Here is a 15,932-nt window from a genome sequence, read left to right on the forward strand (position 1 = left end):
GTTCACCACCATCGCCACCATGCCATTGTGCTAATGGAGAACTCATTTACATATCTGCCCTCGCTTGCTGGATCAAGGAGGTGTAGATCGTCATCGAGTTGTACGTGTGCTAAATACGGAGGTGTCGTCCGTTCGGCACTAGATCGTGATTGGATCGCGGTACGGCTTGCGATTTGGAACGCGAAGACGTTCGACTACATCAATCGCGCTTCTTTACGCTTCCCACTTAGCGATCGACAAGGGTATGTGGATTCGATCTCTCCTCTCGTAGATGCTCGTCACCGTGGATAGATCTTGTATGTGCGTAGAAATTTTTTTGTTTTCCATGCAACGTTCCCCAACAGTACAAGACACTGCATAAGCTTATGGGACGAAACTGTGACAGAAGGGTGGGGTTCTTTACCTTAGGTATAAGGACTAGGAAGGTTTCATTGATGCACTCAATTGACTCGGTCCCCTCCATAGTCTTTAGAACCACCTTTGTCATTTCGTGACCACAAATATCCTAATGACGCTAGAAAAAATGCGTTGAAAATCCGTCAGGCCCAGGTTCCTTGATTGGGAACATGTGAAAAAGAGTTGTCTTGACCTCCTGAGCGGTATAGGGAGCAGTGAGGGAATCGTTCATTGCGTGCGTCACCTTAGTGGATATTGTGTCAAGAACTTGCTCCATATTAAGCACTCCTGATTTATAAAGGTCTTTATAAAAAAAAGGTGGTGAGTTCCTCCATATCATCTGTGTTATTTGTCACCTAGCCATCAGGTCGTTGTAGCGATTTATCTAGTTTTTTCTCCTTCGTCTACTAGCTCTCACATGGAAATAATATGTGTTTTTGTCACTTTGCATAAGCCATTCTAGTTGAGCTCGCTGCCTCCATAGGATTTCTTCTCTGTGGTACAGTTCTATCACGTGATCACATATTTTGATTTGGGCATGGGAAGGACCAACTCTGGATGGTTCGTGTCGACATTTTTGTAGCAGATTTTTGAGGCGGGCAATATTTTTACGTACATTGTCAACGTGTGTTCAATCCCACAAGCTCAAATCTCTTACCAAAGATTGGAGCTTACCCCTGTAATGACTGGACAAATTGGTCACTTCCCTTCGCCCATCCTGAGGCCAGAACCGCAACCAACAACTCGTCACGCTCCCAGGCCAGCTCGTATTTGAATGGGCGTGGTCCTTTCGTGCATTCATGTACGTCTCACAGTGTAAGTTAAACCTCATTATATGATCTGACGATGCTGCTACCTTATGCTCAACTCTCGCCGAGGGAAAGGCCATGGTCCAGGCCGGATTAGCCACTCCCCGATCTAGTTGTGCTCTCGAGAAGGTTCCGCCAGCAACTTTCTTCTCAAACGTCCAGTCCAGCCCTGTATAGCCAATATCCGACAAGCCACACATATCAAGTGCATCCCGGAATCCATCCATCTGGCCTAGTGATAACCCACAAGTATAGGGGATCGCAACAGTTTTTGAGGGTAGAGTTTTCAACCCAAATTTATTAATTCAACTCAAGCGGAGCCAAAGAATATTCTCAAGTATTAGCAGTTGAGTTGTCAATTCAAACCACACGTGAAAAACTTAATATATGTAACAAAGTAATATGAAAGTAACGGTAACGGTGACAAACGTGACAGTAACAGTTTTGTAGTGATTGTAACAATAGCAAAGGAACAGTAACTTAGCAAAGATCAGTATGTGAAAAACTCATAGGCAATGGATCAGTGATGGATAATGTTGGGGATGTAACCTGTGGATGACCCGCCCTAGTTGGGACGGGTTATCCATTGGCGACTCATCTAAGTGTTTAGTTGGGCCTCGTTTTGGCCGAATCAAGGTCGCATGACGAGTATGGCTCTTGGTGGGTCTCCCAGCTTTGGAAGATGGCGATTTAGAGATCGCAATGGTCACGAGTTGTAAAAAGGAAGGAATCCTTGTAAACCCTAGGGAGTCGACCTGTATATAAAGGCGAGGTCCTGGGGGACAGAGGATAGGTTAGAAATCATCGAGTGCTAGGTTTAGGCGAGTTACGTCTTCCTTGTAATCGAATCCATATCAATACACACAAAAGCAGGACGTAGGCTATTACCTCCTCTCGAGAGGCCGAACCTGGGTAAATCGCCGTGTCTCTCATGCTTAACCCCTTTGAGTCGCCACCAAGGTGCGATGGCTCCAGTATTAAGTCCTTCCACAAGGACATCTGCCGTGAAAAAACCACGACAGTTGGCGCCCACCGTGGGGCCTACGCACGGTGGAGTTGAGTTCTCAAAGGGAGCCCTACCAGGGTTTGGGAGTTACGTGACGGTGCTCATGACTCGGAGCCTCCGCGGGATAACCTACATCGACAACCAGCGATGGGGACCTGAAGAGAATTCGATTGAATCTGGCTACAGGGTCCCCTTCGGCAAGATCAACATCTTCATCGGCATGATCGGATCATCCGTTCCTGAGCCGGACATCTCCACCGACATCGTCGAGCCGGCCAGGTACGTTCGCCCAGTCATAACACAAAATTTAACTCGCCCGGTCTTTGTGGGGTTCACGCATGGATCGAAGGAGCCAGAGCACTTGGTGACTCAGGAAATTACCCCGGTCAACTCAGATGATGAATCGTCCATGGGCGACTCAGATTCCATCCGGTCTCTTCATGGGGATGGTCTCGGAGGCTTGTCGCTGGCCATGGATCCGGAAGTCCTTGACCGAACACGCCGCCAGATCGCCATCTACATGGCTGGGGCGACTTAGCCCACACAAAACCTTACTGGAGGCGATGGGACCGGCGAGACGTCCAGAAGTCCAGCGCAGTCCTGGTGAATTTGGCGGCGGAAATCACGAGACTAATGGCGACTCCCCTCACACCAGAGAACCAAGAGGAGATAAACGCAGAGTAAGCAAAGCTCAGAGAGGCGGTAGCAAAGGCCCACCAGGATGCTGAGATGGAGTCCGCCAGGATCGAGACTCGACAAGCCCAAATTGCTGTCGAAAGAATGCGCTTAAACACTGACAACTGGCGGCTCGAGAGACAGCAGCGCGCGTCCGACGCCGTCCATCAGCGGAGACACCAGGGTCGCCTGCCCCATGACCTCAATCCGACTCGTCTGTTCGACACTCCACGAACCCCCGGGATGGGAGCCGCCCCGGCAGGAGGACCGGGCCGCCCACCTAACCCGCCGGCTCAGCCGATTCAGGATCAAATTCCTCGTTTCCGGACACCTCAAGGCCACTTCTCCAACCCGATGGATAACATGCTTGCCGCAACTCGTCACCTGGAGTCTCTTCCGATTCACGGCAACACCCCAGCTGAGATAGAAGCAAGGAAGGCCATTGAGATGCTGAAGACGGCGGTGGTTCAAAACGCCCAGTTCTCGCATAGCTTCGAGAGGTTGCACTCCACCCCTCAGGCAAGTTATACAGGAGCAGGCCGGACGACCAGCCTGCCGTAAACAGTGGGCCGCGACACTTCCCGCAGGACAACCCGCCCGAACAGAACCCGCTGGGCCGAGATCTCCCAAACATCCAAGACGCCCCGGCCCCCCTCGTCGGGGGCGGAGGGCGAGTTGGGGTACCATGCTTGTCCCCCGCCCTTCGGAACGAAAGGATGCCCAAGGATTTTAAAGGACCAAGGAAAGTGCCTAATTATACACCAGACCTCGAACCAACATCATGGATCGAGGGTTATGAGATTGCCATGGACATGCTCGACGTAAACGAGGCGGTTTGCGCCAGATACTTCACGATGATGCTCGAGGGGTCGGCACACACTTGGTTGAAAAACTTGCCCCCCAATTCCATCCAGTCCTGGGCCGAGTTAAAAGAGCGTTTCATCAAAAACTTCCCGGGAACCTGCAAACGTCCGATGACCATTGTCGACCTACAACACTGTGTTCAGCGCCCGGATGAGTCAGCCCACGATTGGTCACGGCGGGTTGTAGAAATTATTCATTCGTCAGACGGTATTACGGCGGCTCAAGCTGTGCTTATCCTCGAGCACAATTGTCATTACGAGCCCTTAGTGCAGAAGTTGGGGCGACTCAAACGGAAGGTCCAAGACATGGGCGAACTGATGAACACCCTCACTAGATATGCCGAGGCCGATGATACTAAGGATCCCGGTGAGGATGGTAAGGTTAACTCGCCCAAAAAGGGCGAGTCATCCAAAAATCATACCCGTTTCCAGGGGCGCAACCGTCACAATCAGGGGACCAATGGCAAGCGTAGACCGCAGGAGGAGCCCTCGGACTTGGTCGCCAACACCAATGCTAATGATGGCAAAAAGAAGAATCGAGGTTTCAGTGGGAAAAGACCGCGTAACTATGAAGAGCTACTCAAGGGCCCTTGCCCGCACCACGCCACGGCTGACAGCCCGGCGAGTCATTCTTGGGAAAACTGTTTCGTAATGCGAGAATTTCGGGCGGAGGCAATCAAGAAGAGCCAAAACGAAGGTCCAGACCGGCGCCAGGACCAACTCGCCGCATCCAACCAAAGACAGAACCCCTTCGGCGGCTTTCCCGAACAGGGGGCTCAGGGAGGCCCGCAGCCAGGCGGCGGCCAGTACCTGGTGCATCACCAGCGGCGGTACAACCCGCCGGGAGCTTTCCAGCAGCCGCCTCCACAGGGGGCTCCGCAGGACCAGGATGATAATGGGGGCTTCCGCAGCAACCCCAAACAGCTAAGTAATGGGCAGTACCACATCTTCACTACTAATGCTTGCAGGCGAGATAAAAAGGTAAATCACCGGGCGTACATTGTATCTGAGCTGGCGATCCCCAGATATCTCCATTGGTCTGAGCAGACCATAACATTGAGCAGAGAGGATCACCCGCCAAGAGTAGATAACCCAGGCGATCTGGCGTTGGTCGTGGCCCCTCAAGTGGGGGTTACACCCTGTCAAAGGTATTAATGGATGGTGGCAGCAGCATCAATATCCTATACTTCGACACCTTCCAGAGGATGAATCTATTGGAGAAAGACTTGATGCCTTCAACCACGGTTTTCCACGGAATTGTCCCGGGCAAGTCGGCTTATCCCATTGGCCGGGTCAGGCTTACAGTGGCATTTGGAACTACGCAGAATTACAGGTCGGAGTCTCTAATCTTCGAGGTGGTCAAACTGAAAAGCCCCTACCATGCGTTGTTCGGGCGACCAGCTTACGCCCGCTTCATGGCTCGCCCGTGTTATGTTTACCTCAAGCTCAAAATGCCTGGTCCCAAAGGACCCATCACAGTTGATGGAGATAGAAGGATCGCAAAGGAATGTGAAGAAGGACATGCTGCTTATGCGGAAGTCGCCTGTGCGGCGGAAGAGCTCAAACACCATCGGGCCAATGTTGACCCGGCGGACATGTCACCACTCAAGAAGCCAACTACAGATTCTGAGTCGCCCCTCAAGTTCAAGACAACGGATGACACTAAGACAATCGATTTCGTGCCTGGCGATTCATCCAAGCAGTTCACCATTGGGACGGGTCTGGACCCCAAATAGGAAAGCGCGCTCATCGAATTCATCTGTGAGAATCGGGACATCTTCGCATGGAAACCTTCTGACATGCCTGGTGTACCGAGAGAATTCGCTGAGCACCATCTTAACGTTGACCCAAAATGCAAACCTGTCCAGCAGTACCTTCGCAGATTCAACGAGGAACGACGCAAGGCGATTGGAGAAGAAGTCGCCCGCCTTTTAGCCGCCGGGTTCATCGTGGAAGTTTTTCACCCCAAATGGCTGGCTAACCCGGTGTTGGTACTCAAGAAGAATGGCACTTTCCGTATGTGCATTGACTATACAGACCTCAACAGAGCTTGACCCAAAGATCCCTTCGCTCTTCCCCGCATCGATCAAATCATTGACTCGGTGGCGGGATGCGAACGATTGTGTTTTCTGGACGCCTATTCAGGATATCACCAGATCAAGATGGCCGTGGAAGATCAGGAGAAGACGGCCTTCATAACCCCCTTCGGGGCCTTTTGCTATGTGTCCATGCCTTTCGGACTCAAAAGCGCGGGGGCGACTTATCAACGCTGCATCCAGAATTGTCTTCGTAACCAAATTGGTCGCAACGTCCATGCCTATGTCGACGATATTGTGATCAAGACCCGCCAGGGGGAGACACTATTGGAAGACCTTAAGGAGACTTTTGATAATTTACGGGTATATCAGATGAAGTTAAATCCTACCAAGTGCGTTTTTGGTGTACCTGCAGGAAAATTGCTCGGTTTCTTGGTATCGGAGCGCGGCATCGAGGCTAACCCGGACAAGATCGAAGCTGTTACCTCTCTCGGAAAGCCGGCGAATGTTAATCAAGTTCAACGGCTGGCGGGTCGCATTGCGGCTTTAAGTCGTTTTGTGAGTCGCCTAGGGGAAAAGGCGATTCCTCTTTATCAATTATTGAGGAAGTCTGATCGATTCGTGTGGACAAATGAGGCAGACGAGGCGCTTGAGGCCCTGAAACGCCAATTGGTTAACCCGCCGGTCCTGGCAGCCCCGACTGAAAAGGAGCCTATGCTTCTGTATATCGCGGCGAATTCCAAGGCAGTAAGTGTGGCCGTGGTCGTTGAAAGAAAGGAAGAAGGGAAGGAATACCCAGTGCAACGCCTAGTATATTTTATCAGCGAGGTGTTAACTCTTTCCAAACAGCGATACCCGCATTGGCAAAAACTGGTCTATGGGGTGTTTATGGCGAGTCGAAAACTTAAGCATTACTTCCTGGAGCACCCGATCATAGTGGTTAGTTCTGCTCCCCTTGGTGACATTATCCAGAATCGGGAGGCAACAGGGCGAATCGCCAAATGGGCGATAGAGCTTGGGTCTCATCACATACAATATACTCCCCGCACAGCTATCAAATCCCGGGCACTAGTTGATTTCGTTAACGACTGGACCGAGCTACAGGCTCCGGAAGACCGGCCTGACCTTACTTACTGGACTATTTACTTTGATGGATCCAGGCAGCTGGAAGGCTCGGGGGCTGGTGTGGTGTTAGTATCCCCTCAAGGAGATAAGTTCTGTTACGTTCTCCGGCTCATGTTTCCCTGCACTAATAATGTGGCGGAATATGAAGCTTTGCTTCACGGCTTGCGACTCGCAAAAGAGATTAACCTAACACGAGTCAGGTGTTTTGGCGACTCCGATTTGGTGGCGCAACAAGTTTCGGGTACCTGGGACTCTCGGGATCCCATGATGGCGGCTTACAAACGAGCTGCGTCTAACGTGGCGGGTCATTTTCATGGCTATCAGGTGGACCATATTGACCGGCGCCTCAACGAGGCAGCTGATGCCCTCTCGCGACTCGGCTCACAGAGAAAACCGGTTCCCCCTAATGTTTTTCTGGATATCTTGCATAAACCATCCGCGGTTTTACCCTCAGAGGAGGAATTGGCGATACCAGATCCCGAGTCTCAGCTCGTGGCAGCTCTCCATGTCATTCCAGATTGGGTTCTCCCTTATCTGGCTTATCTCCCTCGCGGCGAGTTACCCACCGACGAAGTTTTGGCTCGCCAGATCATTCGGCGCAACAAATCCATGGTCATCATTAATGGCGAGTTATATAAACGGAGCGCTTCTGGGGTTTTTCAGCGATGTGTTTCCCCCGAAGAAGGATGCGCGATCCTAAATGACATTCATTCCGGAGACTGTGGACATCACGCCGGGTCACGTTCTTTGGTATCAAAGGCTTTTTCGTCATGGTTTCTTTTGGCTGACGGCTCATGCAGATGCAGAAGACATAGTTCGTCGGTGCGAAGGGTGCCAACGTTATGGGAGGCAGGCTCATGTGCCGGCTCAAGAATTGAGAATGATTCCCATTACTTGGCCTTTTGCGGTCTGGGGGCTAGACATGGTTGGTCCCTTTAAAATGTCCTCCAACAAGAAGACCCACCTATTGGTGGCGGTTGATAAATTCACCAAGTGGGTTGAGGCGGAACCTGTTGGAGCTTGCGATGCGGAGACAGCGGTCAAATTTTTGAAGAAGCTGATTTTCCAGTTTGGATATCCGCACAGTATTATTACTGATAATGGTACTAACTTGTCCCAAGGGGCGATGCAGGATTTTTGTCGTCGAGAACATATCCGACTTGATATTTCTGCGGTCGCTCACCCGCAATCTAACGGGCAAGCAGAACGGGCGAATCAGGAGGTCTTGCGAGGGATCAAGCCCCGACTCATGGTTCCCCTGGAAAGGACTCCAGGGTGTTGGGTTGAAGAGTTACCTTCGGTACTGTGGAATATTCGGACCACCCCGAACCGGTCCACGGGTTCACCCCTTACTTTTTAGTCTATGGAGCAGAGGCTGTTCTTCCTACGGACATAAGGCATGACTCCCTTAGAGTCGCCGCATATGTGGAGCAAGATAATGAGCTGGCGCGTCAAGATTCTTTGGATGCCTTGGAGGAGGCGCGTGACCTGGCTGCGGCACGTTCGGCTATCTACCAGCAAAATCTGCGGCGTTATCATAGTCGCCTGGTTAAGAGTCGGACCTTTCAGGAAGGCGACTTAGTGCTTCGTCTAATACAAGATCGAGCAGGCATGCACAAGTTGTCACCCCCTTGGGAAGGGCCGTTCGTCGTCAGCAAGAACCTCCGCAATGGCTCTTACTATTTGGTGGATCTTCAGCCTAATCGACTGACCACGGAGGCTGAGTCAACTCGCCCCTGGAATATTGCCCATTTGCGGCCTTACTACACTTAAGCTCTTAAGCTTTACACTTTGTAAGTTTTTCAGTTTCATTATGAAGTAATAAAATACTCCCCGACTTGGGGCCTTCTTCACTAAAGAACAAAGTGTGTCATCATGTTATGACCGTATGAGCCGACAGAACCTGCATTTAGGCTGGGTGCACGAGTTTTCTGACTCGCCTCCCCCTGTCGCAACCTTATGAGCCGACGAAACCTGCATTTAGGATGGGTGCACGAGCTTTCTGACTCGCCTCCCCCTGTCGCGACCTTATGAGCCGACGAAACCTGCATTTAGGGTGGGTGCACGAGCTTTCTGACTCGCCTCCCCCTGTCGCGACCTTATGAGCCGACGAAACCTGCATTTAGGGTGGGTGCACGAGCTTTCTGACTCGCCTCCCCCTGTCGCGACCTTATGAGCCGACGAAACCTGCATTTAGGGTGGGTGCACGAGCTTTCTGACTAGCCTCCCCCTGTCGCGACCTTATGAGCCGACGAAACCTGCATTTAGGGTGGGTGCACGAGCTTTCTGACTCACCTCCCCCTATCGCGACCTTATAAGCCGACGAAACCTGCATTTAGGGTGGGTGCACAAGCTTTTTGACTCGCCTCCCCCTGTCGCGACCTTATGAGCCGATGAAACCTGCATTTAGGGTGGGTGCACGAGCTTTCTGACTCGCCTCCCCCTGTCGCGACCTTATGAGCCGACGAAACCTGCATTTAGGGTGGGTGCACGAGCTTTCTGACTCGCCTCCCTCTGTCGCGACCTTATGAGCCGACGAAACCTGCATTTAGGGTGGGTGCACGAGCTTTCTGACTCGCCTCCCCCTGTCGTGACCTTATGAGCCGACGAAACCTGCATTTAGGGTGGGTGCACGAGCTTTTTGACTCGCCTCCCCCTGTCGCGACCTTATGAGCCGACGAAACCTGCATTTAGGGTGGGTGCACGAGCTTTCTGACTCGCCTCCCCCTGTCGCGACCTTATGAGCTGACGAAACCTGCATTTAGGGTGGGTGCACGAGTTTTCTGACTCGCCTCCCCCTGTCGCGACCTTATGAGCCGACGAAACCTGCATTTAGGGTGGGGTCACGAGCTTTCTGACTCGCCTCCCTCCTGTCGCGACCTTATGAGCCGATGAAATTTCTGCTGCTATTTTTCGTTGTGGCATAGCCCTGAAGGTTTTAAGCCTTTTCTTTCTGATGCTTGTTGATAATATCTATAGTTTGTTTGTTTTCACATATGCTATTCCCAAGGCTTAAGACAGGAGGGTGATAAGAATTGTTTCATCCATGGCGAATTAAGCGCTATAAAAGACTCTCATAAAAGGCAGGTCAAATATTTCAAATCACCTTAAGGGCGATATAAAGGTTCTTGCAAGAGGTATCATCAAAAACAGTACTAACTTACGGAAAAGGGACCTATTACATGGCTCTCAAGCCAAACTCAATAAAATTTACTTTGCTGGCGCCTCGGGATCATCCTGATGTGAGCTCTGGCCGACTTCGATTTGCAAGTCGCCCAATACCCAATTGCACTTGGCCAAAGCAGCAAAGTCATCTTCATCAGTCAGAATTGATGCCAGGTCTGCTTCCAAGTCGAAAGGATTCTTGGGTCGCCGAGGAGTTAGACTAGTCGTCACGAAGGTTGGCGGGCTGACCTTCTTGTTTCTGCTATCATAAGCTGCCTGGTATTTTGTTAAGTCAAGGCTTGCGGCAAGTTGAGTCGCAGCCAGCCGAGAGTCCTTGACGACTCGCTGATAGTCCTCTCCAACAAATTCGGACCCATCGTCCTTGAGCTGAGGAAAGCCTGCGGCTACTTCTTCTACGTTGATTTCTGGGGCATATGCCAAACAGCGACTCAGGGCAGTCAGAATACCTCTCTGGGCGGCTGACCGAGTTAACTCGCCAATCTGAGGGGGAAGTGTGGATAAGCAGCCAAGCACCTTCTTGATGGAAGTGATAGGCTCTTTGGCACCCATCACAGCTTTAACTGTCAAGACACTGCATGTGTACAATTGCTCTGTCAGCGTGTAAATCGCCTTTAGCATCAACACACAGTCTTCTTGAAGGTTGGCGGCTCTTGGACCTGAATCATGTTGATTAGCGACTTATCATAAGTAAAACAAAAAAGATAGGAGGAGATCAAAGGTTTAAGTAAAGCTTACCAAAGACGGCTTGCGTCATGTTGGAGATATGACGCTTTGAGCCGGACAATTCCTGTTGTACAGTGGCCAGCCTAGCTTCAGCTTTCTCTGCCCTCTTCAAGGCGGCTTTTTGTTCAGCCTGAGCTTCTTTTAACTCGGCCTTGAGTTTTACCAGTTCGGCCAAGGCCAATTGACATTTTTCCTCCGACTTAGCTCGGGCGTCTTGTTGTCCAGCTAAGTTTTTCCTTAAATCGCCCAGCGCCGATTCGGTCTGAGCAAGGTTTTCCTATTGAAAGTTTAAAATAAGGGCAAGTCTCAGAATTACTGCAAAGCAATATCCCTGACACATGGGGGCTAATGTATAATTTTTTCAGGTGAAATTATACAAAAATCAAGACCCGGCTCATCTTTTTACTGATGACCCGGCCCTTGGAGGTTAGTGGTCGCGAAGTTTTTTCTAAATTTTCAAGACCCGGCTCATCTTTTTACTGATGACCCGACCCTTGGGGGTTACTAGTCGTGAAGTTTTTCTAAAGTTTCAAGACCCGGCTCTTCTTTTTACTGATGACCCGGCCCTTGGGGGTTACTGGTCGCGAAGTTTTTTCTAAATTTTCAAGACCCGGCTCATCTTTTTACTGATGACCCGGCCCTTGGGGGTTAATGGGAATAATATAAGTATAACAAAATTTACCTCATGTTTGTTGTTTAACATGTTCAGCAGGTTTTTCTCCATCTCATAGCTCGCCTCCAGGCGACTTGCAAAGCCAGAGCAGAGTTCCTTAAACTCCAAATTTGCATAGTCGGAAAGTTTTGCCTTGGAGAGCCCAGACTCGGGAATGGCCTGAGAGGAGGATGCTACATGTTTGGACAAAACTGTCGCCGCCGGCTTAGAAAAGCCAGAGCCAGTAATAACTACAGCATCTGGGTCTTCTGTTGTCATCAATGGGTTCAGCGACTTAGAGGCATCCATTGTTTCCTTCGGCGACTCAGGAAGATCCACTTGACTCGCAGGCTCAGTCTGATCCGGATTGTCTTGAGTCGGAGTTGATTCTTTCGTGGGTTCTGAAGTTGCATCAGGAGTTGACCCACTGGTTTTTCTCTTCTTGGCTTGTGCCCTGACAAAAGGGAATGAGCACGTTAAGGAATTGAAAAGATCGTTATTCTCAAAAGTCGAGGCAAGGTTATCAAAAGACTTACCCCGGAACTCGAATCATTGGTGGAAGTGTTGACATCACTGAGTCGCCGGAAGTGGGAGGAGAGTTCTGCAAGAATTATACGTCAATAATACAGGCGGGTTACAAATGTGATCCAAAGAAACATGAATAATGGTTACTCATAAAAGTACCTCGCTTGGCTTTCTTTTGTTCGTTGCTGGTAAGCCAGATACCAGATCGCCAGAGTGACTTCGTGTTTTCCGGTTTGAGGCGTGCTGTGCTTTCTTCAGTAGGAAATTCGGGTCCAAGTAAGCATTTGGATGTGAGAAGGGAACTTTCCCACAAATTCGCCTGGCCGACTTAGGTGGAGAAGGAGATGAATCGGAGGAAACAGAAATTACCTCAACAGAGTCATCTTGGCTTTCGTTATCTTCATTCTATTTCATGGGAAGGGAGAGATATAAATACAAAGGCTAACAGTAATAGGTGGCGAGTGAAAAGAGAACGAATTTTTACCTCCGAAAGTGCATCACTGACTTGAGATTCGTCAACTTCGGATGGTTCGGCTGCAGCAGATTTGCCCTTACCCTTGGTTTTCTTTGAGGGCGGCTTGACATTTTTCACGGCTTGCTTTTTGGGCCGCCTGGACCAGAACTTGTCGCATTTCTGAAATGGCATATATTACGAAACCACAATACAGATGAAGCATAAAGAATAAAGACCAAAGGCGGGTTAGGTTTGTTTACCTTGGGCGCCGGGTTAATTTTGCAGAAAGGCTTAAGGCCGATTTGGCCGCATTTTCCCGCAGGCTCGCCAGTCAGCTTTTTGATAATGGTAACAATATCCTTTTCCATTAAAGTTGTGCGGAAATAGCATTGAGGATGATCCAGGGTGTCATCAAAATCACACATCAGACCATCCCGGCGGCTTAGAGGGAGGATACGCCATTCAACCCAACAGCGGATTAGGTCGACCCCGGTAAGACTGTTGTTTGTCAAAGATCTTAATTCAGATAGTATTGGGATGAATTCCGATTCTTCCTCCTCGGTAAGCTTGTCTGGAAGCTTGAAGTTGGTCGGAAGGCGAGTTGGCCTATAACCCAGAAGCTTGTTCTCACCAGCAGGAGACGTCTCTTGACAGTAAAACCAAGACTCGCCCCAGCCTTTGGGATGGCTAGGCATGGTGAGTGAGGGAAATGGGCTATCCCTGCGGTGCTGGACATTGACACCACCAAGTTCCAAGCTGGGGCCGTTATGGAATTCTGTTTGGCGATTCAGATGGAAGAAGTGCCAGAATAAGGGGACAGAAGGCTCGATCCGCAGATAAGCCTCACAGAGAACTTGGAATTGGCACAAATTACTTATGGAATTGGGTCCCAGATCCTGGAGACGGACGTTCATGAAAGTTAAGGCATCCCTAAGAAACTTTGATCCGGGAGGCTTAAAACCTCGCTCCAGGTGTTCAACAAAAACAATTATCTCCCCTTCTTTGGGGTTAGGGAGATCTTCTCCGAACCCGGTGCGCCAGCCAATAACGTCCTGAGGATCCAAACTGCCCGTTTTCACATAATCGGCTAATATGGAGTCGTCGACCTTGGTAGGAAGCCAGTCACTCTTGAAGACGGCGCCCATGCTACAAATAAGTAAAGTATGATATTACATGCCTTGGACACCTACTGTATGGGATGAAATCGGTTCATTTAAACCCGCCAAGTACTTTGGTTAAGGAAGGGTTTTGACCCGCCAGATCTAAGGGCCGAGTTGGGTCACTATGGCGACTTATGGAAGTGTGGCTATTCCCAAGGGTTACGTTCTGAAGATGGTAAAGGCATTTCATTTGAAGTACCAGGAGATGAAGACTATAAACAACTTTTTGCAAACAGTAAAACAAGGAATGGATCTACCAGACAGACGCGAAAACCTAGAGAAAATGACTGGTCGCGACAGTTTATTATCAGATGATGCCCATCGCTTGGTGAAAACATTATTTTCAAAGATTCACGAGTACAGCGGATCGGTAAAAATATTCGGAACATTAGCTATCCTATCGACATTCGTGCTAATCGATTCAGAGCAGATAGCGTCTGTGCACAAGGAGCTTCAAGAACACGGCAATGGCGGAAGTTCAAGCGGAAAGTAAATCTACTCCTAAAAGATAGGTGGAAGCCTAACCTGATATTGTCGGGTGAGAAGAGCCGACGGTGATGGGGTTTGCCGGAGAAGCACGGTCGTCCCGTCGAGCGAAGAGGTTTCCGGCGGCGGCGAAGTTCGTGGTGAATGGCGAGGTGTCCGACGGCGATGCAGTCGACGATGACGATGGCGGATGTGTTGGTTGCAGCACGAGAATGGACGACAGCAAAGGCCCACAGGCGGTACCGAAGCTCCTCGCGTGAAGGCCAAAAGCACGGTCGACGGTGGATTCCTCGGGGCGATGCGTTTTTCTCGCTGCGCCGGTGGGGAGGAAGGTGACAGGACTGGTAGGTGGGAAACGCCAGTTCTGCCCCCCCCCCCCCCGGGCCTATTTATCAAGGCAAGTGCTGGAATCGAGGCGCCATGAGCAGGAACCGCCGGGGGATAAAAGATTCGCTATAAATGTGCTCCGAAAATTTCGGGATAACAATGCGCTAAAGATCTGTTGGAGTTGTGGCGGTCTTCCCGAAAAAGAGGAATAAGAAAGGGCCAGTTAGTAATGATCTGGCGACTTAAGGGATTGTCAGTACCCAAAGGCGATGGCGGGTGTGCAGTTTCTTTGACAGATGAAGAAAAATAGGGGATGAATCGCCTTCAATGGAGCAGAGGTATTGGCATGAAGAAGAAAGGTTCAAGTCAATTTGGGGCCTAATGTTGGGGATGTAACCTGTGGATGACCCGCCCTAGTTGGGACGGGTTATCCATTGGGCGACTCATCTAAGTGTTTAGTTGGGCCTCGTTTTGGCCGAATCAAGGTCGCATGATGAGTATGGCTCTTTGGCGGGTCTCCCAGCTTTGGAAGATGGCGATTTAGAGATCGCAATGGTCACGAGTTGTAAAAAGGAAGGAATCCTTGTAAACCCTAGGGAGTCGACCTGTATATAAAGGCGAGGTCCTGGGGGACAGAGGATAGGTTAGAAATCATCGAGTGCTAGGTTTAGGCGAGTTACGCCTTCCTTGTAATCGAATCCATATCAATACACACAAAAGCAGGACGTAGGCTATTACCTCCTCTCGAGGGGCCGGACCTGGGTAAATCGCCGTGTCTCTCCTGCTTAACCGCTTTGAGTCGCCACCAAGGTGCGATGGCTCCAGTATTAAGTCCTTTCACGAGGACATCTGTCGTGAAAAAACCACGACAGATAATTATGTCGTATGGTATTCATCATGCAACAGTCATAACATAGGGTGATACAGAACTAGCTCCAATTCATCAATGTATTGTAGGCATGTATTCCATATATAGTCATACATGCTTATGGAAAAGAACTTGAATGACATCTTTTGTCCTACCCTCCCGTAGCGGCAGGGTCCTAATGGAAACTAATGGATATTAAGGTCTCTTTTTAATAGAGAATCGGACCAAAGCATTAGCACTTAGTGAATACATGAACTCCTCAAACTACGGTAATCACCGGAAAGAATCCCAGTTATTGTCACCCTGGGGGATGCGGATCATAACTCGCAATAGATGTCTACAACTTGCAAGATAGGATCAAGAACACATATATATTCATGAAAACATAATAGGTTCAAATCTGAAATCATGGGACTCGGGCCCTAGTGACAAGCATTAAGCAACATCAATCTCAGAACATAATGGATACTAAGGATCAAACCCTAACAAAACTAACTCAATTACATGATAGATCTCATCCAACCCATCACTGTCCAGCAAGCCTACGATAGAATTACTCACGAATGGCGGAAAGCATCATGAAATTGGTGATGAATGATGGTTGGTGATGACGACGGCATCGATTCCCCTCTCCGAAGCCC

The sequence above is a fragment of the Hordeum vulgare genome, chromosome 6H (assembly GCF_904849725.1).
Source record: "Hordeum vulgare subsp. vulgare chromosome 6H, MorexV3_pseudomolecules_assembly, whole genome shotgun sequence".
In the NCBI taxonomy this organism is placed as follows: domain Eukaryota; kingdom Viridiplantae; phylum Streptophyta; class Magnoliopsida; order Poales; family Poaceae; genus Hordeum; species Hordeum vulgare.